This window comes from Papaver somniferum, chromosome 1 (genome assembly GCF_003573695.1).
Source record: "Papaver somniferum cultivar HN1 chromosome 1, ASM357369v1, whole genome shotgun sequence".
Lineage (NCBI taxonomy): Eukaryota > Viridiplantae > Streptophyta > Magnoliopsida > Ranunculales > Papaveraceae > Papaver > Papaver somniferum.
In genome coordinates this window covers 74,865,899-74,871,168 of record NC_039358.1, presented here as the reverse complement: position 1 = coordinate 74,871,168, position 5,270 = coordinate 74,865,899, and positions in this window count along the sequence as shown.

Genomic DNA, 5,270 nt, shown 5'->3' with positions numbered 1-5,270 from the left:
AATTCAGGCACGTCTAGAGGCAGAAAATGAACAGTTGGCTAATGCTGCTCGAAATAATCTAAATTTCAAAAATAGGGTTTCTAATTCTACCCTTGATATCAATAGTGAATATTTGCCTAATTTAGAGGTCGGGGCTAGAATAAAAGACACTACTTATTTAGATAAGGTTCAATCATCTTTGTACTATTATGATGATGAGGATAGTAGTAATGAAGAATCTGAAATATGTAGGCATAGTGATCAGGAATCTATTAATCCAATTGAGCTTTATAATGATTATATTATTTCTAGTTCAAATACAAATAATTTTTATGATTATTCACCTATTCAAAAGGACGAGGATTTGATTAGGGATACCACCGTTTTAGATGATGTAGTTTTTCCTTTTGATTACGAAGCCGATAGTGGTTTAGAGGAACGGGTTTATTCCGAAAATGTTGTTTTAGAGTCTAGCAACTTAGAAACAATAGTATTAGATGAAGAAGATATACCCGTAGAGATGAGTAAAGATGCACTACCTGATAATAAATTAGAAGAATCAATTGACCATTTTCAAGAATCTAATGATCCAGAAATTAGGGAGATTGTAACTAGTCTATCTAGAGACACTGAAAACTCTAAGTTTGGGGGTGATTATAACCTTCCTAGTGCCTTACCTTTAACTCTCAGAAAGTCCCTTCACTTAGGACTTGATATCTCTGCCTCGATAATTTTACAAAATTACCTTCATACTCGTTTTCCCGAACCTAATGATGTCCAGGAAGAAGTTCAGTCGTTAGAAACCCATCCTATGGTTGATGTGGTTTGCCCAGGCTATGATCCCCAGATTGACTTTGTTTTCCCACCAAATAGTTTTTTTCCAACTGTCGGAACGTTTATATTCCAAATGTGTCGAATATTAAGTTGTGAGACTAAACCTAAATGCTTTAGGAAATTAGAATCGACACATTTGCTTAAGAATGACCACTACTCTCATTATGGTCAACTTTGTGAGTCAAATATAATTGACTTAGAGGATCCCCAATTATTCAGGTTGTTGTTATGTGCTTCTAAGTTCTTAGTTGAGTTTTTCCAGACTCTAATACCTGAACCGGATCTTAGCTTTGAGGAAATCCAACCGATGAAAACCTTTTATTTATACCCTTTTATAGAGCCTGAACCTGAACCACAACTAGATGTAGTTGTCTTAAGCAAGGGTATGTTCGGTATCTTCTTGGTCTGTTGCAGTTTCCTCTTCTTGTGGGTAACACTTTTTGATCCATATGACCCACAGTTATTCCGGCTACTACTATATGATTCTACGTGGTGACTAATCCTTGCTTAGTCTGGCTGAAGACTTTAAACTTAGCACTTCTTGGGAGGTAACCCAATATTAATGCGACACGGTAATATCTTTCCTTATCTTTTTTGCTTCATTGGTAACACTTTCTCCTTGTTCATGCTTTTAATTTCATCTTTAGAACATTGAGGACAATGTTAGATTTAAGTTTGGGGGTATGGGAGAAAGTTATTAGTTGCAATAAATAAGCTCCAGAGACTAGAAATTTATGCTTATTAAGGTTGGCACTAACTAATCTAAGTGGATGGAAGCATTTTGGTTGTAGGATTTGAGGAACCAATATGATTAGATGGAAACATCTAAAGAGTCTATTCATAAAAGCACATAGCTCAGGTGTTAGAAAAAGAAAACATGGTAGTTTTGCCATATCCTCGTGATGGAAACATCGAAAGAATCCTGATCACTTCTTTTTTTTTCTTTTTACCATTACTAGGGTGAAATAGAGTGACTGAGATGAAAAAAAAAATTGTGATCAGACCACCAGACCAACCGGAATAATTACAATAAAGTCGACCACTGGTACCCTTGTATATGCCAGCTGAGTTGACCTAGAGTTAGGATTATCGACCACTGGTTCCCTTGTATTTGCCAGTGTGTTGATATTAGTCCACACCAGTATCTCAGTCCATTAGGATAGGTTCACCTTAGTCAACATCATCCACATTTTTCTCTACATCCATCTTCTTAATCTATCCATGTGATTGGTTGTGTTTACGATGTCCAAAAACTATCTGAGTAGAGCTCTGTCACTTTATATGAATTTTAGTATGCTTGAGTGCAAACTCGTGTACAGCAATTGGAATTTCGCATCAGGGTACTTCCTCCTGTAGTCAATAAGTATGCCAACCAAGGAGATTCTTTAATGCCTTCCAAGGTTCTGCATAGATAGCTAGGGTCTGGAGTAATGGTTTTGTGGGCACACCTCTGGTAAACCCTCCCGAGATTAACTCGGTTTTATTTATTTTTTATTAGTTTTGCTCGAGGACTAACAAATAATAAGTTTGGGGGTATTTGATAGACGCATTTATGTGTCTATTTTGTTCTCAATGTTCTGTATTGTTAGACTCGATTAAATACTTATTGTGTTATTTTATGTTTTTGTAGATGTGTTTGGAAAAATAAGCTCTTGCGGCGAAATTGGCTCGAAAAGTGGCGTTTTACACCCTAGGATAGAGTACTAAAGACACCCCAGAAATGCACCGGAGGAACCCAGAAAAATTACTAAAGGCACCCCAAGGGACATGTGTTATTCGGACTCCAGCAACGGATAAGGGGGCGACCACTGGATAAGGGGTGACCTTCTTCACAAATTCAAAAAATATTTTGGCGGGAAAATATTTGCTCTTCACTGGCAGATTTTCTCGATTGCATTTGGACGTGATTTTGTGCGATTCAATTGCTGAAACTTTGTGGAAAGATGTGATATATCATAATAAAGATGGTATGTGTGTTTGGTTCGACCATAATTGGCTTGAATTGGCTAGGAAATCCACGAGATGGAAAAAGGGGAATACGTGCAGGAAAGAGTTGTTCACGGGATTCAGCGTGTTTGTACGTGTTTGGATGGAGTTGGGATGCTGTAGAAACTTGTTTGGAGTGTGTTCCACATCAACAGAAGCGCGGAAGAGGAATTAAAGGAAAGAAAATCCCGTATTTCTTTGAAAAAGGAAAGAAAATATCCTGAGTAAAAGTAGATTATTTGGGATTAATGGAGGAGATTCAACGCGTGTTTTTGGGTTAAATAGGTTCCCTGGGAGTCCTAGAGGGGGTGTCGAGAGTTGGAGGTCGAGAGGATAGCTCAGGAGCAAGAAATCACGAGTTGATCAAACTCTGTTTTTGCTGCTGCTGATGATGAAGAACACCATGAACATGAAGAACAGACCGGCGTAGACATTTGTTAATCAACAGTGTCTAGACGCACACTGGAGGGTCGCAGTGCAGTCTCAACATCAGCAGCACCTGTCTCTTATCGTTCTTTTTGTGACGCCTTCTGTGGGTCGTACATTCACTGTTTTACTCATTTTTATCATTTTAATCAACTTTTGAGCAACAAACATGTATTTTGAGCAAGTGATTAATATGAGAAGCTAAATCCCAACACTGGGACGACGGATGGAGCCCTATTTCACGCATGTGGTAATTGTAATAATTATTTTTATGACTTTTGCACTTGTTTTTAATTGATTTATGGTTCGAATTAATTAGTTATCATTTTATTTGATGGGTCATGCTTGCTTAAATGTTTGATGTTCCATGCTTACGATTTATAACTAATATTTTGAGAATCTATATTGGCAAAGAATAAGAGTCCATATTTTTAATATTTGAGCTATAATTGCATGGAATTATTATTTGAATCACATGAATGGAATTTGGTGAAATTCTTAGTCCCAGTACCTCTCACCATTGTTAATATTTTTTTTTGTATATAATTTTATTAAACCTTTAAATTTAATCTTCACAAATCTTTGAGTTCGAATCCTATTTACTACAATAAAAACTCTCAAAAACTTTAATAAATATGCAAACGAAGGAATACAGTAACTCGCTGACAGGGGATTCGCAAGTGTTTCGACAAACTTACCTCCCGTTCCAGACGGGGGATGAACCGCTGAAGTCGACTCGGGTCACCACTCCAATGTCGTGTACGAACCCGAGGGGCCGAGGTGATATCGTAATTACCATCCTTCTCTGCAAACAGTTTAATATTTAATATTATCCTTTCGTAGGGTTTAAAAATAAAAGAATGTCCAAGTCCAAAGTCCTAAAGAAAAGGAAAGTCTAACAAAAAATAATAAAAACAAAATAAAATGTCTCTCTTTTTTTTCTCTCTTTTTTAATAAAAACAAAAAAAAAATTCTTCTTTTGCTCCTTTCGCTTTGTCTTTTACTCCAAGTCTTTAAGTATTCACCAAAGCTTTGGCAAAATTTCTTTCGCTCCCAATTCCAAAATCTGTAAAGAAAATACAAAAACCAACAAAAAAAATAAAAACAAATAAAAACCTAAAAAAATCTAAAAAATCTAGCCTAAAGACAAGTCCGCGTCAGCGGCGCCAAAAATTTGATGTGTTTTCAAAGTTGTTGTAGATAATGATAAAAGGGTTGTTTTAAGACTTGTGAAGGCAATGAATTTTAGACTTAATAAAAATTTAAAAACAAAGAAAACTTATTACAAAATTGACTTCAAGATATTAGAAAACAACCAAGACACTGATTTCACTATTACACATGAATAAATTATGGTAAACAATCCAAAACTCTAATTATCTTTTAAGACTCTTATTTCTTAATTCACAAATAATCTGGAAAATTCTCAAAAATTAATTGTATCACTAAGCATAGATTATCTAAACAAAGCATAACCTATCTAATTGAATCACAACGAATGAAGAAATTTTTTGCAAACAATTAAAAACTCTGCAAAAGCAGTGATTGAGTGAATTATAAATTATAAATTATAGAAAATAAATGATTACCAATTATTCATGCGTAAATAGCTTCCTCACTGCCTTGGTTGTGGGAGAAATTAGCCTCTCATCATGTTGGAGACACGCTCAAAAGTTGATTTCATTTATGCTCAAAGATGGGTTTACAAATGATAAAAAGGGAGAAATAATTCAAAACCGGGTTTGTAACAATTATATTTGTTACAAACCAGAGAACTACGACCCTCGGCTGTCACTGTAACAAATAAGACTGCCCAGTGACAGTCGCTGAAACTGTAGCTAAATAAGACTACTCAGTGTGGGTCTTATGTTCTTCGTGTTCTTGGTGCAGCAGCAGCAATGGAGGTTTCTGAAACTCTGATTTTTCGTCTCTGTTGTGTTCTCTTTCTCTCCCAAAACTCTCAACCCCCTTCCGTTATACCTTGTGAACATATTTATACGTGATTGCGACATTGAATCTCCTCCATTAACTCCAAATAATCTTCA